The sequence below is a fragment of the Saccopteryx bilineata genome, chromosome 4, assembly GCF_036850765.1.
Source record: "Saccopteryx bilineata isolate mSacBil1 chromosome 4, mSacBil1_pri_phased_curated, whole genome shotgun sequence".
Taxonomy (NCBI): domain Eukaryota; kingdom Metazoa; phylum Chordata; class Mammalia; order Chiroptera; family Emballonuridae; genus Saccopteryx; species Saccopteryx bilineata.
Window position 1 is genome coordinate 60,048,524 of NC_089493.1, and position 26,187 is coordinate 60,074,710.

A 26,187-nucleotide genomic window follows, 5' to 3' on the forward strand; every position below is an offset into this window, starting at 1 on the left:
ATAAATGCTGCAAAGGAACATTTCAGACAGACAGAATGTGCCAGGCTGGAGCAGGAAGCCTTCAGTTCAAAAATAAAAAGTATCGTGTACTGTGGTGTAATGAAGAACACTGCCTCTTCACTGCCTAAGTGCGCTTTCCCTCCCTTTGCTTAGCTATTTCGTTCTTGAAGACTTTCCTGGCAGCTGCACAAAAGATCGGGTGTTCCAACTGGTAGAGCCTTTGCTCCCACTGTTCTTCAGCACCTAGCCTATTCTCCTCCACTTACTCAATTCTGCCCCTTAAGCTCAGATGCTCAATACATGTGTTAATGAACCCCACCCTTTTTGAATCACTGTCCCTTTAAAACGTATTTCTATATGCAGTTTTCCCATGTGGGAATGTCCCAAGGTCATTCATGTGACATCCCAAGGTCAGCGAGGTACATGCTATGAGCCCACTTCACAGAAAAGCTGGGGCAGTTCAGAGAGATTGCCCGACTTCCCCAGAGTCATGCTCCTACTACGATGTACTTGGAACTTCCAAGCAATATGGCTGCTGAGAAGAAACAGGGGAATCAAGCTCATTAAAAAAAAATGCTTTCTGTTTTTTGAAATTCTCTAACAATATTAATGGAACAACTTGAGATGAATACATTTTAGGCTTCTCATCTTTCACTTATAGGGAATTTGTAGAACAGGGGTCCCCAAACTACGGCCCGCGGGCCACATGCGGCCCCCTGAGGCCATTTATCCGGCCCTCGCAGCACTTCTGGAAGGGGCATCTCTTTCATTGGTGGTCAGTGAGAGGAGCATAGTTCCCATTGAAATACTGGTCAGTTTGTTGATTTAAATTTACTTGTTCTTTATTTTAAATATTGTATTTGTTCCCGTTTTGTTTTTTTACTTTAAAATAAGATGTGCAGTGTGCATGGGGATTTGTTCATAGTTTTTTTTATAGTCCGGCCCTCCAACGGTCTGAAGGACAGTGAACTGGCCCCCTGTGTAAAAAGTTTGGGGACCCCTGTTGTAGAAAATAAAGCGCTTATTGAAACATAGTTATCAAGCCCCACTGGTGATGGTTCCAGCTGCCTTGTCAGGAATAGTGGGAAATGAGCAAGAATCCCACATCGGATATCCACAAAGTCTTCCAGGAGAAATTTGGGGGCTCAGAGCTATTCTACAGAAGAACTGTGTAATGGTGGTTGAGGCCAGGCAGGTTCGCACTGAGTTTGGGCAGATGGTAGAGGAACTGCGGAGCCAGAAACCATCCGGCCATTCCGTTTACTGGAGACTTGCAAAGACAGGTGAGCAAATAAATAAAGGAAAACCTGCTTTTTGCAGTGAAGGGCAAAGGATCAGGAAAACTGCACCTCTCTGGAGGGAGAGTGATCTGGAAGACCCCCCCCCAAAGCACTCCTAGTCTTACGCAGACTATACACACAGGGCACTGCCACACCTGGCGCTGCCACATGCTCATGCACTAATCAGGCAAAGTGATTATAGCTGGTAAACCAGCGAGCAAGCCTAAGGCAGCTGTTCTCCCCACCAACTGGAGTAGACAAAAACTGTGGTGGCTTTCAACCAATTCTCCTCCCCAAAGCCACAGTATTTTGGGTCAAGTGAGATCAAGTTAAAGTAAAAATAATTTAGAACAATATTCAATATGGAAAATGTCAACATAAGGGTTTATTTTCTTTTTCTTTAACACCAGCTGAGCCTCTACGTCTAATTCCTGGCTGCCTCCATGCCTTTTGGTTTTAGTATTGATATGTGAAGTGACTTCTGTAAGCAAGGAACAACCATTATGAAACTGATACGAAATTGTAAGTGACAGGACTTGATACGGTCTTTGAAGTGGTGTAGTTGGAAATAATGTCTCTACTAACCCTTTTTGTAACCACCTGTCCCATAAGAACTAGAGCAGGGGTAGGGAACCCACAGCCAAATGCTACTGCGCCCTGATTTTGTACAGCCTGGGAATTAGCAGTGGTTTTAACCTTCTTAAGTGGTTGAAAAAAAAATCAAAAGAAGACTATTTCCTACATGTGAAAATTATATGAAATTCAAATTTTAGTAGTTATAAAGAGTTTTATTGAAACACAACCATACTCACTTATTTCCATATTGATTCTGACTGCTTTCATGATAAAACAGCAGAGTTGAGTTATTGTGATGTGACAGGAACCTATGATTACAAAGCCTGAAATATTTGCTCTCTGATTCATCGCAGAAAAAGCCTGAGCTAGAAGAAAGCATTGCTGAGGCGACATGAAGAGTTGTAGAACTAAAACATGCGTGTCTTACAGGTAGATGCAGCACTGTGTTTGGGACAAAAAAAAAACAACAAACAAACAGACACACCGGTTTTTATAAATTGATTTTGAGAGAGGGGGGGGAGGGAGGGAGAGAGAAGAGGGGAAGAGAGTGGAAGCATCAACTCATGTCATTTTAGTCATTCATTGATTACTTCTCATATGTGCCTTGATGGGGGGCGGTAAGGGGTGGGAAGGGGGCGAGGAGAGGTGGCTTCACTCCAGTTGAGCCAGTGACCTCTTGTTCAAGATAGCGACCTTGAGCTCAAGCCAGAGACCTGGGGCTTCAAGCCAGTGACCGTGGATCATTGTCAGAGGCACATTTAACGGTGGGTGCACCAGGCACATGCCCTGGGCCCCGACTTCTGAAGGGCCCTGCAAAACCCAACTTTATACCTTTTTCTTTTTTTCTTTCTTTATTTTTTTTTTACAGAGAGAGAGAGAGAGAGTCAGAGAGAGGGATAGATAGGGACAGACAGACAGGAACGGAGAGAGATGAGAAGCATCAATCATCAGTTTTTCGTTGCAACACCTTAGTTGTTCATTGATTGCTTTCTCATATGTACCTTGACCGTGGGCCTTCAGCAGACCGAGTAACCCCTTGCTCAAGCCAGCGACCTTGGGTCCAAGCTGGTGAGCTTTTTGCTCAAACCAGATGAGCCCGGGCTCAGGCTGGCGACCCCGGGGTCTTGAACCTGGGTCCTCCGCATCCCAGATCGACGTTCTATCCACTGCGCCACCGCCTGTTCAAGCCACTTTTTTCTAATGACACTAAGTTTGGTTTCATTTCTGTTATTTTAACATTAATAGTACATAATATTTTTATTTATTTAAAAATACGGTTAACATATATTTTTATTTTCGTCTGTCCTTTTTTTTTTTAAGGGGCCCAATATTTTCTTCTGTACCCGGGGCCTCAAATGATCTTAATCTGCATCTGATCATTGCCCACACTCAAGCCAGTGACGTCGGATTTTCTAACCTGGGACCTCAGCTTTCAGGTCAATGCTCTATCCACTGTGCCACCACTGGTCAAGCCCCCCACACCCTTTCTTAACACCGAGAAACAGATTGTAAAATGTCAGTGGCAGTTAATAGGGCATATATTCACAGACTGCTTCAATGCCCCTATACTAGCCTCCTTTCAGCATTGACTGCATTGTAAAAATTGTAACTAGGTGGCCTGATTTGGTTATTTGGTTGTGTAAGTGTCTTTTGCATTCTTAAGAACATCATAATTTATTTGTGGCACCACTCTTCGAAAATAGTTTTTAATTCAGGTTAAACTTTTCAGTTAGTTGCACAATTAATGAAGTCTCAAAGTGTCCAAATAATAATTAAATTTTTAAAAATCAAGCAAAGGTGTGGAAAATTCTAAAGAGAGAGCATTAATAGTGGTTCAGTAATGAGGAGCCATCTGGGAAAATATAGTCTACAAACAATTACCTTCCTACTTAATTCATTTCTCATTTACAATATATGAGGCAGAGATTTTAAATGGTAAGACTGTCTTATTCTACAGGGAATCTACTGAATTTAGTACTCAGAATTAATTCATATGGGGGTGTTTAAAGAGAATTTTTATCTTGTCAAATTCATGGTATGAAAAAACTAGTAAAAAGGGGAAGAAGTATTTTTGCAACACAGTGTGTGTGAGTCTTTGAAATTTTGTATTGTTAATATAGACGTGTGCTTTAAAAATCTAATTACTGTATTAAAATTTGTTTTAGGAAATGTTTAAAATACACTTTAGTGGGCAAGGCTTGAAATATTTAAAAATAACATGAAATTAAAATCTGGACAACTCTCTCAACATTAGGGTTATTTGAGCTAGCTCATTTAGAAAGAAATGACAAAGAATTCCTTTTATAATCTTCATAACACAAGCACTGCATAGTGTTAGAATTGGTTGAGAAGGAGGGTAGGCGTGGGGGTAACTGAGCTTAGTCAATACTGTAATTACAATAGTACATTTCTGAAACATTCCCCAGAACATCCACAGGCCTGTGTCTTAAAAACTTGCAACTGCTGTATCCCATGACAAAATCCTGTATGTATGTGTGCGTTTTATTATTAACTCTAGGTTTGAATTAGAATTCCCTATCTTACAGCTTGGAGCTAAACTCTGTTTACAAAACAGTATTTACACTTGACTAATTTTGCAGATCAAACTAATTAAATCAATTAAACTGGTGATTAACCAAATGAAGGCTGATTGCAAAAATTAGTGGGTTTATTTTGGAGGACTGGAAGTAAGCTAATTACTGCAGTGATTACTTGAACCTGGAGTACTCTAAATGTGGTATAAATTGAAACCTCATAGTGAATTAGACTGGGAATTCATTACAGTTTAAAGCACTGTTAATACTATTCAGTCTGTTTTTCCTTGGGGAAAATTTTCCTCTCTCTGTGTTTTGTATACTGATAAACAATCACTTGGGTTGTATGCTTTTTGTGGTGCAACCCAGTAAAACAGGGAACATTAAAGAAAATTTATTTACTTTTAGAGTGATATATGCCAGTGCCTGTCAAAATGGAACGTACATTTGAATCACTCGAGGGTCTTCTAAGAGAATTATGATTCAGTATGTTGGGGATGGAAGTGGTGGTTGGAGATGGGACATGGGGTCATGGGTTGGGGTGTGTGTGTTCATGTGCATGCGTGTGCATGGGTATATAAATATACACAGGAGCTAAGACTCGGTCTGTCAAGCTCCCAAGTGATGTTGATATTGCTGGTTCTTGAACCAAACTTTCAGGAACAAGCACATACACTGAAGTGGGCATATAAATTGTCAGAATTAGTTTTGATGCTTCAGGATGGGATATGGAGGCTAAGGTGTTATTCCATTCTTCAATGATGAAAACTGACCCACTGTTGCTAGAGATGCTTGAACATCAGCTCATCTCAGTCATGGCTGCTACCGATGGGTCCTCATTGAATGGTTTTTCCCATGGTCTTCTCATGTAGGCATGTTAGTAACAGAGTATTTATGTCTATACATAATGCACTCTACTAATTGGTTTTTAAAGCGTATCATTTTAACAAAATGTGAACACAGCTGAGCGTGTGGTCTACATTTTGCTGATTTAAATATCACTGAGCTTTCGTTTCTCTGTTTTGCCTTATCTTCTGATTTATGAAATGGTATTTACAATAATAAAAGAAAGACTTCAGGCTCTGTTCAAAGATGCAATTAAATCTAGGAGAGAGATGTTGGTTTTATGCAAAATTTTAAATGGGAGCAAGCAGCTTCCTTTTGCAGCCAAACTGGAATATAGACATATCTTTATTTTCAGCGTTGCATTCATTTTAGGTATTGTGGGAGGGGGGGAAGTTCATTTTCCCAGTTAATCAATGAACCTACCTTGGCATTTGGTTTCCTGAATGTTGCAGCTTCATAGCAAGAAAGACTGTATCCCCACAGGAAACCCACACCTTTAGCAATGACTATTCATTGCCATTTGATAAGTAGTGCCCCCTGTGTGCCAGGGGCTAGAGAATGCAAATTTGAATAAATTAAGATCCCAGACTGTGTTTTAATAAGGACAGAGCTCTCCGAAAGGAAGGCACATCAGAAGTGTTTCCATGTGATGGAAGAACAGCGCTCAGCTACAAGAAACAGCTCTGTATTAGGAACAGATTGCTCAAGGCTTTGATAAGTTGCACAAAAGTTCATCAGAAACACTTTTGGTTGCATTTTGAAATGTTTCTTGGATTATTTTTTTCATGTTACAGTCTTGAGAAAGTACTTGAACTTCTTTCTTGATGCTTGAATTAATGCAAGCTGCTACTCCCCGGGCCCCTGTGTGAACCAGCACCTGTGAGTCTTCGGTAGAGATGGAGAAAGGTCAGGAGGTTGGCCTGAATCTTTACAGAAGCCACAGAAGTGGATTTAAAAACTAAATACTTGATGTAAGCTTATCCAACTCACCCCTTCTTACTAAAACTTGAATATACTAAACAAAAATAATTATAGGCTGGAGTTTTTACTTGAGTATGGTTTTATGATGGTAAGCTATGTAGATTTTTTATCAGGTTGAATTAGTCGAAGACATTGGATATAAAAATTGAAGGGCTTTCTTGTATTATTAAACAAAGACCATTAGGATATTTTCATTAAGTACCAATTGGCATCTGGAGATTTCCTAATTATAGAACATGACAAAAACAAATGATTAAATAATCATTTGAGAGACTGTACAGGTCACACTTGCCTCAGTGAACTCACTACCAGGACTATGTGTTTGGATTTTGTTAACTGACATGGACTATCTGTCTCTTGGAGAAAGATGCCAGTGATGTACAGACATACTCAGATGCCATGTCTGTACATTACTGCCTTGTATACACATGGGAATCCTAATATCTGTTATAGTATCAGGAAGTCAGCTCATTATTTTACAACAACAAGTGTCTTAGTCCATTTAGGTCACTACAATGAAATAGCAGATTGGTGCCTTATACAGAACAAACATTTATTTCTCATCTGAAAGCTGGGAAGTTCAAGAGCAAGGCACTGGCAGATTCTGTGTCTGTTGCGAACCAGCTTCCTCTTTGATGGCTGTGTTTTCACTTTAACATTATATACTGGAAGGGGCAATGGAGCTTTCTTTTTGCCCTCTTTTATAAAGGCACTAATCCCATTCATGACGGCTCTGCCCTCATGGCCTAATCACCTCTCTAAGCCCCTACGTCTTAATAGCATCACTTTGTTTTGGATTTCAACATATGAATTGGGGTAGTGGAGAGACACAATAATTTATACCATAGAAAAAAGTATGTCTGTCTAGAGGTCATATTGCTCACACAGAACTGTGCAGTGCATCTGTTCTTTATCGGAAAAGCTAACAGAGACCCTGGCCGGTTGACTCAGTAGTAATAATGTCAGCCTGGCATATGGATGTCCTAGGTTCGATTCCTGGTCAGGGCACACAGGAGAAGCAACCATCTGCTTATCCACCCTTCTTGTTCTCTCTTCTCTCTATCTCTCTCTTCTCCTCTCACAGCCATGGCTCAGTTAGAGCAAATTGGCCCTGGGTGCTGAGGATGGCTCTATGGCCTCACCTCATGCTAAAGAAATAGCTTGGTTGCTAAGCAACAGAGCAATGGCCCCAGATGGGCAGAACATTGCTCTGGTAGGGGACTTGCTGGGTGGATCCCAGTCAGGGCACATGTAGAAGTCTGTTACTCTGACTCCCTGCTTCTCATTAAAAAAAAAAAAAAAAGTAAAGAAAAACGAAAAGAGGCCCACTTATCAGAAGCTTGCTGGCATTACAAAGAACCTCTCAGTAAAGATAGATAGTACGAGGCCCTAGCCAGGTAGCTCAGTTGGTTGCAGCATTGTTCTGATACACCAAATTTGTGGGGTTCAATCCCCAGTCAGGGCACATACAAAAATCAGCCAATGAATGCATAAATAAGTGGAACAACAAATTGAGCTCTCTCCCTCCCTTCTCTCTCTCTCTCTCTCTAAAAATCAGTAAATGAAATAAAATAAAATAAAAATAAAAATATATCATTTGAGGCACTCTTACCTTGCAAAGAGTGCCTTTCCTAGAGCAGTTCATGGGTGGGCACTGACAATAATTGGCCTCCAGAAGTCTGGTTTAAAATACAGTCGTCCCTCACCACATCGCGGTTCACTTTTTGTGGTCTCACTGTATCACGGATTTTTAAATTGTATATATCTAATTTTATATCATGGATTTTTTACTATATTGCAGGATTTTGCAGTATATAGGTATTTTGTGTATTTATTATTTTAATTATTTTGCAGTAAAATAAGCAATTTCTAGAGTGTAGAAACTGTTTAAGAGCATAAGAAGTGTTTATAAGAGTGTGGGAAAGGTTAATGACAGTGTGGGAGAAGTTTATAAGAGTGTGAGGAGGGTTTATAAAGCCTTAAAATATATATATAAATAATAAAACAAATATAAGGTTGCTACTTTGCAGATTTTCTCTTATTGTGGGAGGTTCTGGAACCTAGCCCCCCCTGATAGACGAGGAATGACTGTATTCTGTGATTTTTCTAAACCTCTCCATCTGTACCAATCTCTCTTAACAGGATGCAATGATGTTGATTTGATTATGTCTTATTAACAATAACCCCCTTCCTGGTCCATTTTTAAGAACTGCACCCCAGATCACATGGACTGTATTTTGATCTTCCTGAACCCAGTTTCTCTGTTTTCTCCCACAGAGAGTCGCACGTGGTACACTGACTTTGTTCCCAGGCTCTCAGAGAGACAGTTACCTAGTTATCATCACTCTGTACAATCCCACCAATAAAATACTTTTTAATGATTCACATGTGAAGTCAGAAGTTGGAGAACTTATACTAGTATAATTTCATCTCCCCTTTTCTATATTTAATTAGGAAAATACCCTATGGGTTGCTAGAATCAATGAGTTATTTGTATCTGCTTAACTGATGTTGTGGCTGAAGAAGAAAGAGCTCTGATTCCCACATCTATTTCATTGTGGGTTACTTACCAACACCTGTTCCTCTCTTCTTTCTTGCAAACATAAACTCGAGTTTATTTAGGCGTCTTCTCCCCAGGGAATGTTCCCATAGCTCAAGGGTAAATCCTAATTGGACTAATCCAAACCTGGTAAATCTCATTGCCATTGCCAATGTTTAGTTAAAGGAAAGCATGTGGCTGAGTTTTACCTATGCAACTAAAGTGGAAATCTGCCTCAGACTTCTAGAAATGATGCCTTCTCTTACAAAAAGGCATGAGGAAGAAATGGACTGCTTCTTCCTCTGGAAGTGAACCCACAGGTATCTGCTGGCCCATGAAGGGAGCCAGTCTGAGGGCAAAGCTGACGTGCAGTCTGAGGAAAAGATGGAGAGAACCGGGGCTCTTCACAACAGCGCCAAGCTGCTGATGAGCTGGCCAAGTCAGGACTTACTCATAATGTAATACAATTCTTTCTTTTTTAAACCATATGAGCTAGGGTCCCTGTTAGGTACAACTAAAAGCAAAATAAATTTTAATCTTTTACTAATAAAGAGAGCTACATTTTTAAATGCAACCCAATCTTTTATTTATTTATTTATTTATTTATTTATTATTATTATTTTCCCCCGAAATTTGAAGGAAAAAAGGAGACAGTCAGACAGACTCCCGTATGCGCCCAACTGGGATCTACCCAGCATGCCCACCAGGGGGCGATGCTCTGCCCATCTGGGGCGTTGCTCTGTTGCAACCAGAGCCATTCTAGCACCTGAGGCAGAGGCCACAGAGCCATCCTCAGCGCCCAGGCCAACTTTGCTCTAATGGAGCCTTGGCTGCAGGAGGGGAAGAGAGAGATAGAGAGGAAGGAGAGGGGTAAGAGTGGAGAAGCCGATGGGCACTTCTCCTGTGTGCCCTGACCACAATCAAACTGGGACTTCCAGAAGCCAGGCCAACACTCTTCTGCTGAGCCAACTGGCCAGGGTGCAACCTAATCTTTTGACTCTTTCTGTTTGTACTGGATGAGTACTGGGTCTTTCATCTTGCCTATTGACTCCATCTCTCTATTTTTCAGATAAATAAGTGAACCCAGGACTTGGATGCACAAAACTGTACCAGAACTCCCTCAATTTTCATCAGCCAAGATGACCCTTCCCCAAAGCTTTCTCTTATTGGATCACAGTTCCTGCGAAAACTTTTCTCTTGAAAGCTGAGTAGACTGAGCTGTTATTCCCATGCCTGACCTTTGCTACAAAGAGGCATACATTTATTTTGGCCAGAAGCAAACTCTTATTCACACTGCCCCAGCCTCCTTAAGATTTTAGCCAGCTGACTTCCACTTTTGCTGGGTGCATCATTCAAAATGTTAAGCCAATTTGCATTTGGCTATTTGATTATTTCACAAAGTACACATTCACCTATTGAGCTACCAATATGGGAGATTAACAATACAAACCAAGTAAATAGCACAAAGTAAATTACAATGAGGTGATAAATAAACATATCTATAGATTAGAATAGCAAACAAGTAACCCGCTAATGAAATGTATAGTAACCAACAGTGGAAATACTTACTATTAAGAGTTCAGTCTCCTTTCACCTGGCAATTGGGGGGATTCTTTTCTGAATATTCTTTTGGGATCTGACTTACACACTGTAGTCAGTCCATTAGCCCAACCTGCAGTGAAATGGAGTAATTGGTTTATACTTTTGCATGATTTCAGGTGTAAAAAGAAGCAGAGAGAAACCCTCTTTCCTTGGGACCTTGAGGAAGCCTAACATGAGCTTTTGAAGGATTTCACAAAAGAGCTTTCACATAGATACATTCCTGCAATAGTCTTGAATAGCTGATACACGAGAGGCACCAGGCATCCCGGAAGTGGTGAGGAATTTGCAAAGATGAGTCAGACTTAGATTGTACTCCCAAAAGGATCCCAAACAAGACATTAACTTAGAACCGTGACAGAAAAAGAGAAAAATGATGCTAAGATTTGGTATCAGAACTGTGAGGACAGTGATACTAGGAGGGAAATGGAGAGACTGGGAGTAGTTTCTGATTTTAGGTAAGCTCAGATTTCAGGCTGTTTGATCTCAGGTGTTGCAGGTCAGGTCCGTAGAGAAGTTCTTTTGTGGCTGGATGTCACCATGCTGTTTGGATTCTCACTTTTGTAAAGTACTCTGATTGTATTTATCTTGACAAATTTTCTCTGGATTAATAACTAGATCATTGTTAACAGGCAGAGCTTTTGATTTGGAAATGTATTCTAATTACAGGATAATACAATAGGAGATGTAAGACAGGGTGCTTTTTAAATTAAAACTAGCATGGAAACACCCAGGAGATCATATGCTTGACCTTTATCAGGGCCAGTCCTGAACACACATTAGGAAATACCACAGCCAGTGGAGACAGTTCTGGCCAGGCAGCCAGGAGATGTGATGTGAGTTCTGTTTCTGACCGTGACTCTTGGACGAGTCATGGAGCCTCTGCACTTCCGGTTTTTCATCTGTAAGGGTAGATTGGGCCAATGAGCTCCAAAGACTCTCTCCATGATTTCTGTAATATCTTACTTAGGGTATGGTTTACACCCCAACTCTATCTTGCCCTTAATATTCACTTTGTCATCAGGGGTGTTTAATAAACTTGTCTCCAACCTTTTAGCTTCCCAAAGCATAGTCATTATTTTCACATTTGGTCCTTTCTGAGCCCTGAAATGGTGGCATTATTAATGACCCCTGCAGTCATATGAAGAAATCGGGGTACAGAGAAATTAAGGGCTTGTCCAAGGTCCCTGGCTGGTGCACTGAGCCTAGGCACCCCTTCACTCTCCCCTACCCTGACCAACTCCCCTCCACCCCACGGCTTTGCTCCACTCTTGGGAGTCCTTGATAAGAGACCACTTATTAAGATGTTACTATGTTTTGGAATTACAGATAGATCTTTCTTGTAACTTTTCATTTTGAAGTAATTTTATATTGACAGACTAGTTGCGAAGATAGTACAGAGTCCTGTGTGCCTCTCACCCAGTTTCTCCTGTCAGCATCTTACCTAAGCATGGTACGTTTGTCAGAACTGAGAAGTTGTATTGGTACAATACTATGAACTTAAGTACAGACTTAATGTGGATTTCACCAGTTTATACAGTGTGTCCATAAAGTCATGGTGCACTTTTGACTGGTCACAGGAAAGTAACAAAAGACGATAGAAATGTGAAATCTGCACCAAATAAAAGGAAAACTCTTCCAGTTTCATACCTATTCAGTGCAGTTCAATGTGGGCTCCATTTTTTGCCCTTCACACATCCAAACGATAGTGAAGTTCTTGCCACACATGGGTAAAGACGTCTGGTATAACAGAGTGAATAACGTCTGTTATTCTCTGTTTTAAGTGATTAATGTCGTGGCGCTTTGTTATAAACATGCCGATATTCACGTTGCACTTTGGTCACAGATTCAAATTTAGCAAGCCACAGAACACACTGAACTTTCCTCTGTACCATCCACATCTCAACTGGCATGGCCGTGGGCTGCTCCGCTGTATACAAGGTGTTACGTCATCATCTGCGCATGCGCACATGCTGCCACATCATCCTACAGAAACTGGGAGAGTTTTCCTTTTATTTGGTGCAAATTTCACATTTCTATCGTCTTTTGTTGCTTTCCTGTGACCGGTCAAAAGTGCACCATGACTTTATGGACACACTGTAGTTTGAACAGACAGGTAAGTAAATTGGAGACTGGAGGTAGGGTTAGGGACATGAAGTCTTCTGGTTCCCATCAAAAAATACTTTGTACTGTATGTGTGCTACAGGGCTGGCCATCCAGCAGGCATAGACTTCTAGCACCAAAGCATCCACACCCTTGATGAGAGCGTCAGGAGACACTGGGCACCGCAATGGTGAGAAAAACAGTGGCCACAGGGATCATTGAAAAGCCAAAGTTCCAAATGCTTTGGTTATTCAACCACACTCTAGTTAGCAGACCAAGGACACATTTCAGATCCTGTCATTTATGGACAAGATGCTCACAATTACCATCCATCATTTTTTAAGTACAATCCTGTCCTGGAAGATATTGCAGTATTATTCAAAACATGCCAAAGTGGGCAGGAGATCCCAAGAGTAATTGTGAGTTATGAGGTCATGGGGACCTCATTGCAAACTATTTGCAAAACTTAATTGGGGTAATAAATAAACTAAGCATGTAAATTAGATTGAAGACTAACTACAGTGTGAATTAGAAGAAGACCATTAGCCTGCACAGTCAGAAATGCCTTCTTCCTGTAATATTGGCTGAGTAGAACTATAATCAAGGAAATATTAAATTCAGACATCCTAAAATTTCACAACTAAAATAACTTGGAAATAAAACCATTTCATGAGACCCTTTCTGGACAAGATGTGAACTTTGTTTTTTATGATCAGGTGCTTAGGCACTTTTCAGATAGAGGATGGTATGGCATTAGCATCTGAATCCACCTGCCCCCCAGGGTGTGAATTCATCTTACCCAGGGTACTTAGAAGCAAATGCAGAAGAAGAAATAATAAAGTTCAAAATGAATGAAACAAGGAAGCCATTTCCAATCACTGAAAACAAATAGATCTGTGGGCAGAAATGGGACTTTCCCGGTTTCTTTTTATTTTATAATATTTTAAACTAGGTGATCAAAAAGAACTTCAGGCCTGACATTTCTTTTTCACATATCTGAAGAATGAGTAAAGGGACATCTTTCAGGTCAATAATAAATATTTTTTAAAATAAGAGAAATTCTTAAACACTGCATCTAATCATCCAGCCCATGTCAAGTCTTACAGCAGCTTTTTTTTTTTAAAGCAGTTGATTGAATGAATACAAATGCCTCTCTGTTGTCACTTGGGATGCCACTTGATATATCCCATTTTCTAGACTCTAATTATTCCATTTGTAGACATGAATGCCATTTAGATGTGAGCTAATTCAGCATGGTAACTCAATTAGATTTGTACCGACTTGGATTTATGAAACATCAATGGGTTCTTGGTGAGACCAATGGGACTGCGGGCGATTCATCCCGAAGTCACACCGACACAGCCTCTCAGGAGCTCAATTAAACATGCCAGCCATGAGGATGTTTTCTAGCTGGAATGTTTCACAATTAAAATAAAAAAGGTTTCTGTGTTCCTCGGCACGCATGGCCCAGCAGAAAAGAAAGACCCATAATAACACAGGCTGAAGTTTTCCTTTAGGTTATATGCTCTCTCCATCAAAGAAGGCTCTTTCACTTGGCTGGACTTCAGAGCACCTGTGTGGCTGCAGGCTCCGGGCTGGCCTCAGTGGGTCCATGGGGCGGAGATCGTGGAGTTCCACAATGCCTCGCGTTCAAGGGCACGCAATACATGTTGGTTGAACTAATTTGCTAAGTTCATCTTAGAGCCTGCATCTGCATCTTGGTTCTGAAAGCTGAAAGGTTGAAGGTAACTACCAGATTAAATCTGCAAAAATATGAGAAATCTCAAAGTGTTGAAAATTATGCTAACTATATTTCAGCATAAAAAAAATGTGGCCCACAGTCAGAACATGGGGTAAATATTTGAAACCAGGACTATCCCCTACCGATGCCTTGTAAAAAGTACTTTTTTTCCCCCCTGGAAATGACATTACTGTGCATCTTTGTGCTGGTCTCAGGAACGCAGACAAGCACCTGCGCGTTAAACACTTGTGCCTGGCAGAGAGTTGTTTCATACCCCATCATCCTCACAGCAGGAATGTTTGATGATTAAAGGTTCCACTGGTCCTCAACACAGAGCCTGGAACAGAGGGTATCCAGGATCCCACCCCACCGGATAGTAGAGTGTTCCTATGAAACCTTCTGCAAGCTGAAATGACGTAAAGCAAAGGAGCAATCACCTTAGGACACATCTTGCTAATGGATGCACAGAGTCAATCAAGATAAAGCATGAATGTTTCCTGATAGAATCACTCCGAGTCCGAAAGACCAGTGTATATCAAGATAAAACGTGGATGTTCACCAATCGAATCACTCCGAGTCCGAAAGACCAGTGTATCAGCTTCATTGAGAGAAAATCTGCCGGGCTGTCTTGTAAGCAGCCCGGTTTATGGTTGGTACAGTAATTTTAAAGGCATTTAGGGGAGGAAGGAGGATACGGGGCGGCCTATCATTGGTAGGAGTAGTTAGGCAATTTTGCGGAAGTGTTAGTTTCGTACGGATTATTACCTTATATAGAAGTAGATGTCAAAAGGTGATTGACAAAGTTTAATGAGAAAAAAAAAACAAAAAACTTTTTAATGGAAACAAGACCCATTAAAACAAAGTTTAATGAGGAAAAAAAAAAAGGTGATTGAGTAGAACAAACAGTTGGAATATACAAAATGGCGGGGAAAGATAAATCGAAATTTAAAGAAACGAAACTTATGTTCGTAGCCTGAGGAACTGAAACCTATTATTCTCAACTCTTGTATAATATATAGAAAAAATCGAGAAGACAGAAGGCAGGGTAGGGTTATAGGGGTGGTGGTCTCTCCTCTGTAACTTCTTCCTGCTGTTTAGGGGCGTAGTCATAGGGGCTCGGATTTTTCTGCCCGCGTGAGTGTAGGTTTCAGGGTTGGTGTGTAGAGTTAGGTAGATTTCTCCAATTTTTTGGTTGGTGAAGGCCTGCATGCGGTTCTGTAAGAAGCTAGAGAATAAGCGTAGGAGACAGGGCCTAAAAGCTAAAATAACAAATATGAGCGTGAGTGGACCAATAAATGGTAACAGTCCAAGTTAGTTGTTGGGCATGTATAGTATCAGGATCAGTTCATGTGAAGGCAAAGAGATTTTGACATTGTGGATCTAGAGGAATGGTGAAGATCGTGTCTTTAATATCTAATATTGTGAAGAAGGAGGACGAGGAGGGGATTGAGGATAGGATGGTGTATGGGTTTGGAACCACTGGGGTGATGGGTGATACTGCTGAGTTAACGGCCCTGAGGCCTTGCACTAAGCGATAGGAGCCATTGGGCTTTAGAACCTGGAGTATGGGAGTATTGAAAGGGGAATTGGTTGGTTTTAGTAATCCTGCCTGGAGGAATTTTGAGGTTATGGGTTTAAGATCCTTTAGATGGGTTAGAGAAATGGAGTATTGGGAAATAAAATGGTAGGTGTTGGGATTCTTGAGTTGAATAAGGATGGGAGTGTGGTGTTTGGCAACTGAGGGTTGGGAGGTGTCCCAAGTGCTGGGACTTACCTCCTCTGAGAGAAGGGGAAGAGGGTTTGTGACCGAGTCTGTGTCTGCCGCCAGCAAAAGGGGAATGTTGGCTGAGGAATTGTTATGTGTAGTAGTCAACGTTAGGGTTGTTCGGAATTTGGAGAGGATATCTCTACCTAGTAGTGGGGTAGGACATTGTGGGATTACTAAGAAGTTGTGAGTGAATTGGATGTCCTTTATAGTGCACAGGAGGGGTTGAGTTTTTAAGGGGTTGGTTTTAATTCCCCAGACTCCAATGATTGCTGTGTTGGAGGTGGTGAGAGGGCCAGAAAATTCAGGGAGGGTAGAAAAGGTGGCCCTGATGTCTACAAGAAAGGAGATAGGCAAACCTGCCACATGAGGTTTAACTCTGGGCTCGTGGTGTGTGATAAGTACTGGGGCCAGCTGCCCAGGGCCCCTTCAATCCTCAGTCGCCAGTCCCAGAAAATCTGTCAGAGATCTGGGTGTGGGATTTGTTATGGGGAGGTTTGTTCCTGTCCCCCTTCAGTGGCTGGGGCAGTCTACCCCCCAATGTCCCTCATGGCGACAGTGAGGACAGGGACCTGGAGGAGCTCAGGGATTAGGGCACTGCTTAGCCCAGTGGCCATGTTGTCTGCATTTAAAGCAGGGCCCTGGTGGGTCTGAAGAAGTCTCAGAACCCCCCTTTTGAGGCGTTTTTGAGCCTGCTGGAGGGTGTCCCCAGAGGGCCTTTGCTAGCATAAGATAGTTTTTCTGATCTCTCCTCTTCCATCCTCCCTTTCCTGATCCTCCTGGTTATGAGATACTTTAAACGCAAGGTTTAGGAGATCCCTTTGGGGTGTTTTAGGTCCATCCTCCAACTTTTTAAGTTTTTTCTGAATGTCTGGGGTGGATTGAGATATGAAGTGGGAGTGTAAGAGAACCATGCCAGCCAAGGTTGTTGGGTCTACTCTAGAATATTTTTGGAGGGCCTGGGATAGGCATTCAAGGAATTCCCCAGGATTTTCTTGGGGGTGCTGGACAATTTCCTTGATTTTTTCATAGTTTACAGCAGTGGTAGTCAACCTGGTCCATACCGCCCACTAGTGGGCATTTCAGCTTTCATGGTGGGCAGTAGTGGAGCAACCAAAGTATAAATAAAAAGATAGATTTAACTATAGTAAGTTGTTTTATAAAGATTTATTCTGCCAAACTTAGCGAAAATCCGACATAAAATACTTGGTAATTATTATTATATGCTTTAACTTGCTGTAACTCTGCTTTATAAATTTTATAAAGTTACTTCCCTATTTTATAAATCACCATTACTGTGGAACCAGTGGGCAGTTAGAAAATTTTACTACTAACAGAGATATAAAAGTGGGCAGTATGTATAAAAATGTTGACTACCCATGGTTTACAGCCTTATTCGCTAATTTGTTTAATGCTGGAGGAGGTAATCAATCATAAGGTTCCTAGCTGTCCGATTTTGGTGGTCTGTTTGGTAACTCCAATTAGGGTCTGTGTTAGGAACTGCGGTGGTACCTATGGGATTGGCATTATTTCTAGTATGGGCCTCATCTGCGATTTGCTGGTTAGTAGTCCCGACTTGGTCCTTATCGGAGGGAGTGAGGGAAGAGGTTAGGATTATGTAGAGATCGTGCCATGTAAGGTCATAGGATTGTGTAAGTTATTTGAATTCCTTTATGTAAGTGTCTGAGTCGGAGGTAAAGGAGCCTAAGCCGTGTTCAATTTGAGATGTCAGTTAGAGAGAAACGGATGGAGACTCATAGGGGATAGAGCCCAGCTAAATGTGGGGTTTGAGAGGAAGTTGTGGATGAGCTTGATCATGAGGTTGAGGCCAGAAGTTAGGAGAGGAAAGTGGAGGGGAGGGGGAATTTGGGGAAGTGGTTTCGGGCTCTAGGTTGGGGTTATATGGGGGAGTAGGTTGAGGTGCTGGTCGTGGCGCCATGTGGTCAGAGGGGTCAAAACGATCAGAACTTAGAGGAGTATTGGAGGAGGATGGGGAAAAGGGGTTCTTGCTAAAAGTATTTAGTAGGTTGAGCAAGAGGAACAGAGGGAGGGTCTAGATCGGAGAAAGAAGAAAGCCTGCACATAGGGAATTTCTGAGGCCTTCCCTGTACGGTGGCAAAAATTATTGAGATCTTTGAGTGTATTGTAATCAAAGTACCATTTTCTGGCCATTGGGAACCATTGTCTAGTTTATATTGGGGCCACGCGGTATTGCAAAAGAAAATGACTTTCTTTGGTTTAAGGTCTGAAAGACCTAATCTAGGGACATTTTTGAGTAAGCGACCTAAGGGGGTGTTGCGTGGTGGTTTGGATTGGGAGGTCCCCATGGTAGGTAAAGGAGGTAGATGGGAGTTGGGGAGGAAGGAGGAGCATCCCCCTTCTTCCTCTTCCAATCGTAGGGAAAGGAAGGGGAAGAATTATTGGGGTCATCACCCACTAGAATTCAGTCCCAGTGAGTAGGAGGTGGCCAGGCACCTGGACTTCCGAAAATGTAAGTCCAAGTAGACAAGAAACCCCAAAGTCTACCTCCCCAGATTTTTAAGGTGAAAATTTGGAAGATCGCCTACGGGAGGAAAGGGAGGTGTAGAAGGATCCCTAATGCTGGTCCGGCAAGAGCTCGGAACAGGGTTACGGAGCCAGCCAATCTACCCCCACGCCCAGGACCAAGCAGAATCAGGGAGTAAGCCCAGAACGAGTTGCTGCTGTCCACTGCTTCCCTGGCAGGAAGCTTGCATGAGTCAGGGGATTGTCCAGGCAATTGGAGCCCCGTCTCGCGTTTCAGCACCAAATGATAGAATCAATTGCAGTCCAAAAGACCAGTGTGTCAGCTTCATTGAGAGAAAAGCTGCCGGGCTGTCTCGTAAGGGAGAGCAGTGCAGTTTATGGTTGGTACAGTAATTTTAAAGGCATTTGGGGAGGAAGGAGGATACGGGGCAGCCTATCATTGGTAGGAGTAGTTAGGCAGTTATGCAGAACTTTTAGCTGAGTACAGATTATTATATAGAAGTAGATGTCAAAAGGTGATTGAGTAGAACAACTGGTTGGAATATACAAATAGTGGGGAAAGATAAACCGAAACTTAAAGAAACAAAACTTATGTTCCTAGCCTGAAGAACTGAAACCTATTACTCACAGACTTGGTTCAATGCGATGGCGGCTTGTGTTAGGTTCAAGGAAGTGTGCTGTGGCTGCCAGAGTCCCCTACTCTAACTTTTGGAAAAACAGGAACAGGGAAGTGCTGACAAGGTCCCTGTGAGGCCGAGAACAAAGAGTTCAACACAACGTTGGGCGAACATCCTGCATTTTATGAGTCAGAGACCCTTATCAGAAGTTTATGTTTGAAATTCTCCACTGAGCTATACCCCACCCCTGTTGCTATGCTGCACGCAACCTCCTTAGTGAATAGCTAACTGCCACATCTGCTTCTGTATAATGCTTGCTCAGCCTAGATAGCCACCCTATAAAAAGGAGCCATTTTTAGAAGCTCGGGGCTGCAGTGTTCTTCTGCGTGGGTTACCTGCAGTCCCTGCGCAGGTTTGCAATAAAACTTATAAAATTCACTTTGGGTTTGCTGTGGTCTGTCTCCTGGGATGTAACACTTGATGCTGAGATGCTGAGTGTCATCCCCAGGAAGGAGCATGGTGGGACCACTGGTTACGCGGCCTTGATCATGGCTCCATGCAAAACAAACGCCGAATGTTCTTTTGCTTTTTGCCCCCCCCTTTTTTTCTAAAAGCTAAAATCCTCTTTGGATTTATTTTGGTTATCAAAAACAGGGAGTAGTGTAGGTCACTCATAAAAGCAACTTGGCACAAAGCGAACTTTCAAAAAGTGAGAGATTTCTGTGCTTGGTAAAACTGGGGCTTTGTCAAAGAGGGTAGCAGGTATGCACTCATTTTGTCAACGATGAACAAGTTTGGAAATCCCTGTTGTGATTTTCCTAAATCAAGTCTTAGATCTGAAAAAAGATGATTACATTTGTTTTTCTAAGACCTGGATGAGGGACAACATAAAGCAAGAAGTTTCAATTATTTAAAAAATTTAAAACTTGTTTTTCTATTGATTTGCAAGTGAAAGAGGGGAAGGGAGAGAAAAACATCAACTCATTGTTTCACTTAATTGTTTGCTCATTGACTGCTTCTCACCTGTGTCCTGACTGGGGGTCAAACCCACAACCTCTGGAGCACTGGGTCGATTCTTTATCTACTGAGCCACCTAACCAGGGCTCAATTGTTTTTTATATCTCCTTTTATCTCCCTCTCTATTTAACCCTAATATTTATTTCTATTGTGAGACTGATTATTATTAGTTGTAGAACAGTGGTAGTAGAAGCAGTAATACTTGCTTAAGTATTATAAGTAACATTTGCCTTGCATGCCATAATTTTTAAAGTGTGGTTTCATGTATGTTGTGTCCTTTCATGCTGTAATGCTGGTGGTTGAGGCCAGGTAGGTTTGCACTGAATTCTAGCAGATGGCAGAGGAACTACAGAGCCAGAAAGCATAAGCCATTACCTGTTTATTGGAGGCTCACAGAGATGGGTGAGCAAATAAGCAAAGGAAAACCAGTTTTCACTGAGGATGGCAAGGTACCTGGATAACTGCCCCTCACAGTGGTGGCTGAGGGATCAGGGAACCATACCTCGCAGTGGCAGGAGAGTGGCCTGGGAGAATCGTCCCTGTAGGAAAGCATCCATAGCTTTTCATAGAGACACATGCGTGACTTTCTGCCATGTGCTCACACACTAATCGTGCAAAGTGCTTCCAGGTGGTAAACCAGCAAGCAAGCCTAACATAGCTATTTTCTCCACACATGCCCCTAACACACCTACAGAACAGACAGGAACTCTTCCATTTTGTAGCTGAGGAAAATGGTCTAGAGAGGATGTGTGTCTTTCCTAAGGCCACACAGCTAAATCTTAGTGAAGAGATATTTCAACATTATCCTCTCTAGTTAAATCCTTCTGATGTGATGGAGCAGGAAGAGCATGTGTTTTAAATCAGAAAACACTATTTTCCTTTCTAGTTGTATCGCTTTGAATCTTTTCAGCATTGTTAGGAGATAGATTTAGCTTCAGTACAGGATGAATCTGGGAGCCTTTTCATGTTTGATTTAGATACAAGTTCCAAAATTTGATCCTTAAAATGAATCCATGGGATTCTTTGGTTATCCTGGTGCATCGTCAGTGGGCTGGAAGCACCAGGGGGGGGATTCATTAGCCGGGAGAGGAGGTCCTCCAAACCTGGGCAGCTATCTCTTCAATCTCATGGGAACCTTGACTTAATGTGAAGACACAGGTTAGAGATATATAAAGTGGCCACTCAGCTGCCATCCAGAGGACAATGAAGGCCCAAAAGAGGAAGAAGAGCTTGAAACAAAACATTCTCATCCCCCACTAAAACAGAGTCTGTAAGAGAAATTTCACAGATAATTCCCAGAAGTGCCAGGACCTGGCTGTTCCTGGGAAACACCTGACCCTGGCTGTCTTGAAGATTTACCAAGGACACCAGGTAGGACCATGCTGATTAGGCCTATGTTACATCAGAAGAAATTGCAAAGGAAGTGTTTCTGCAGCTGAACCCCACCCCTGCTACTCATCAAGTCAGTGACCAAGGCCATAAACCAAGATATGCTAATCGGCCTCTAGTCCCTATAACTAGTAACCCTTCCCGCAGCTCAGGGCTGACACCTTTTGCTGGTCTCAGTCCACTTGCACCCAGGCGTTTTAAAATAAATTTTCCTTTTTGGAACACACTAGCCTAGTGTTTTTGGTTCAGCCCATGGTTTCTGCATTTCATTCTGGTGCCGAAACCCGGGAGGTGTGTGCCAGAGATAGTCTGTGGACTAGTCCCAACACCAGGAGGGGTGAGCAGTGGCAGCCTGTCTCAGGCTCACCCCAAGATCCTGCCTCTCTTGCCCGCCGAGTTGCAGGACTAGTTCCCCTGGCCCTCTGGCTGAGCCTCCCGAACCTGCCGAGTCTTTCGGTTAGACCTTTCTTTTATTGCTTCTTTTGCAACTCCCACTCTAGCTTCTAACTTCCTAGGATAATGGTCTCTGCCAAGATTTTTCTGAAGAGCCACCTGAAAGAGAAAGGCCAAGAGTTTATTTGTACTTTGCTTGCATCAGTTCACATGAGTATAATTTGCTTTAATCTTGCTATATCCACAAAGACTAACAAACTCTCCTTGACTTTGTTTACATTCCAGAAACTGCCCCCTCTCGGATCAGAGAACGTCAGAAAGACCACAGTGCTGGGAGTCAGGAGACTGCACACCTCCACCATCCTGCTCTGTGGGTGACTCTGTGGGACCGGGACCGGGTCAGCCAACACTAGCTGCGGCCTGGGGCAATTTACCCAACTCTTCTAGCCTTGTTGTCTTTGCTTGGACCAGTAGTCTGTCCTCAGCGACAGTTGGGAAGATTATTATATAAAACAACCGATGTGGAAACATTTTGTATACTCTTAACCTGTGCTTTTCCCAAGGGATACTGTACCATACATGATATATTTTTAAATTGAATTTATTGGGGTGACACTGGATAAAATAATTATACAGGTTTCTGGTACCCAATTCTACAACACGTTTGTAAGATACTACACCTCAGAAACATACAGTGTGTTTTGGCATATTAAAGAATCTGAGAGGTGAACAAGTGAACTCTTTGGAAATTTGTTTAATGCAATGTTTCACAAATTATTTGACCATGGAGTCCATTTTTTGTTTACAGTCATGTGAGAAATGCGTCATTAGGCGATTTTGTCATTGTGCAAACATCTTAAAGTGCCCTTACACAAACCGATGTAGCCTCCTACTGTAATTGTGTATGCTACCCTTGCATAGGTCTGGCAGTGGGGGTGTGTTTACACCAATGACCACCAAGAGTAACTGTAGTCTAAGCCCTGACAGTTGGCCTTTCTTTTTGTAATGCAGGTGCCTGACTTAAGCTTTGATGGGGAAGCCATCCACTTCCAGGAAGGCTCTCCAGAGTAAACGCACTGTCAGCCAACTGGGCTGGAGAAAGAGCCAGGCCACCTCCCATTCAGAGACTGCTCTGTTTCCAAAGCCTCGATTTCCACAACTAACCATTTAGACTACTGTTCCTTTCTCTCCTGGAGCTTAACATTCCTGTTCTGGTGTTTTTAAATTCACCAATAAGGTGTGAACCTGTATAAGGCTAAGCCCCACCTTCGAACCCAATAAAAGCAGAGCCCAGGCCCAGGTGTGTTAGCTTTTACTCGCCTCCTAATCCTCGCTGTGTGCCCCAGGCCTGCCTGGTCAGCTCCAAGGTCTGTAAGTAACAAACTCTTTGTTTGTACCTTTCCTTCTGGATCATTCCTTTTTCCTGGGACAGAAGTTTATTACTTTGATATACATACGAATCCCCTGAAAAATATATTGAAAACACTGATTTCGGAGGCTTATTCCTGAAAAGAGGTGCATGTGATCCAAGCACCATATTTTGAGAACCACGGGAAATAGGATAAAGACCCTCCGGCATTTCTCAGTCTTGGCTATGCACCACACAGACCTGCCACGTCGGTGTTTGCAGGGCGTGCGGCTGGCCAATGGGTTGGCATCGATCCTCAGGTGTTTCTGATGTGCCCTAAAGCATTGCTTCTCCATGTCTGCTGTGTAGATGGATCAGCAGGGGATCTCCTTAAGACACTGAGTCTGATTCAGCAGGTGTAGGGGAGGGCCTGAAATTCTGTGTTTCTAGCCAGACCTCCGGTACTGCTGCTGCATCAGGTCAGTGGGCTGCACTTTGTGCAGCAAGACATCAAAGGCTGGGGACCACTTGTGTATTTGGTTTGCCTATCTTAAGGGTGTGTCTTCAGGGTCCCCAAGCCTGCCAGGCAAGCAGTAAAGGACCTTCTGCTTCTCATAGGATTTGTTCATGCTGATAGTTCTCCTTTTGTTCTGGGTTGTAGAACACAGTCCAGCCCCTAGACACTGGAGTGTGCATCTGCCCATTGTTCATCTAGCCAAGTGTTTAATGCTCCAGCTCTCCTTTAGACTCTGGGAAGACAAGGAAAAGTGATACAGGATCCCTTAGGGAATCCACACTTGTGGGGACCAACTGGCAATCACACTTTATTGAGGAAGAATAAAAGAATATTACAGACTAACAATGATAACCCAAGGTGGTGACTATAGACAGGGTACCAGTTAATTCAACCTGAGGGGTTGGGAGAAACCAGGTTAGAGTTAGCCTCGGAGGCTGAATAGAAGTTCACCAGGTTGAGGACTAAGGATGCAGAGGGAGGGGGTGTTGAAGGTCGAGGGAAGGTGTGTTCAAAAGCACAGATACATATGTATGATGATACTCCTAGCTACGCTAGGCCTTGTCTGTTTTGTAGCCCCGCCTGAATTTGACAAGGCTCAGGAAACTACACATTGTAAATTGTCTGAACCAATGATGGACACTAGAATTTCTTTTTCTGTATTAGCAGAGTAGATACCTAGCTGGTGGGCCTGACTCATAGGTGTTTTCCTTCCTGCTCTATGCTTTCCAAGGTGTAATCTCATTGAATTCTCCTAAGAACCTTATGAGTTTGGTTAGGAAAGATCTCTCCACCCTCCCAAGACTTCATTTTCATCATCTATACAATGATGCCAGACAGTCACATCTGCCTAACTAAGTTCACAAGGTTCTAATGAGAATTCAGTGAGATCATACCTTGGAAAGCATAGAGCAAAGCAGGAAGGAAAACATCTATGAGACCCACCAGCTAGATATCTACTTTGCCAACACAGAAAAGAAATACTGTATTGTCATTGGTCCAGACAATTCACAGAGGGGTGCGACAGATTTGAAAGCTAAACCCCAAATAATAGACGGAGAGTGACTGGATCTCTCACATAAGGAAACTGAGACACAGCAAGTAAGGTGGTTTTCCCAGGACAACACAACCTGGTGAGTGGTGGAGCCATCGGAGGCTCCTAGTTCTGACTGCCTCTACCAAGTGGCTCACTCAAAAGTGGTGACAAATGACCCAATCTAGAAAGCTAATCAAAGCACAGCTACTATCAAAGTGGAAGGGGATGTTCTTAGTTGGTAAGGCATACTGCAGCTTTGTAGGTACATCATTACATTTGATCCTCCCAACAATGCCATGAGGTTTCATATACCCCCATTTTTCTTTTTTCTCTTTCTTTTTTTTTATTAAGTGACAAGTGGAGAGGCAGAGAGACAGACTCCCGCATGAACCCCAACCAGCATCCACCGGGCAAGCCCCTTAAAGGACAATGCTCTACCCATCTGGGCCCGCTGCTCTGTTGCTTGGCAACTGAGCTATTTTAGTGCCTGAGGCAAGACCATGGAGCCATCCTCAGTGCCCCAGGACAATTTGCTCAAACCATTTGAGCCATGGCTGTGGGAGGGGAAGAGAGAGAGAGAGAGAAAGAAAAGGGGGAGGGGTGGAGAAGCACATGGGCGCTTCTCCTGTGTGCATTGACTGGGAATCAAACCTGGGATTTCCACACGCTGAGCCAATGCTCTACTGCTGAGCCAACTGGCCAGGGCCTATACTCTATTTTCCAAACAAGGCTCATGTCTTTATTACCTAACCCAATCCTGTTTCCCCCACATTTAATAAAAACCTTTGGTGAGTGCCTGGCCTATGGTGGCACAATGGATGGAGTGTTGACCTGGAATGCTGAGGTCGCCATTTCGAAACTCTGGGCTTGCCTGGTCAAAGCACATATGATAAGCAATGAACAGCTAAAATGAAGCAACTATGAGTTATTACTTCTTACTCGCCCTGTCCTCCACTTTCTCTGTAAAATCAATAAATTAAAAAAATCTTTAAAAAACAAAATAAAAACCTTTGGAGAGAGCCAGAATTGGTTTAATCTTGGGAGGTATTATCTCTATTGTTCTAATTATTCTCCCTGAATCCTCCACTGAAGGAGGATTTGTGAGTGCAGTCTAGTGCTTATTAGAAATTCTGAGCTTTTACACTACAAGTTGCAACAGGCATACTGTGGTACTGTTAAAGTGTTGAGGGTAAATTTAAGTCCAAAAAATATTCTCCAGCCAAGCACATGGACTAATCTTCAGAGAGTGGTTGGAAGAGTTATATAAGTGGATGTTTTAGAGAGAGACATGCACTGGGGTTAACAGGCTGCGGTCCTCTGAACCTACGAGGACACAGAATAGGAAGGCACCGGAATTGGTGCAGATCACATGCAAGATGGCTGCCGAGAGAGAAGACCTAAGAG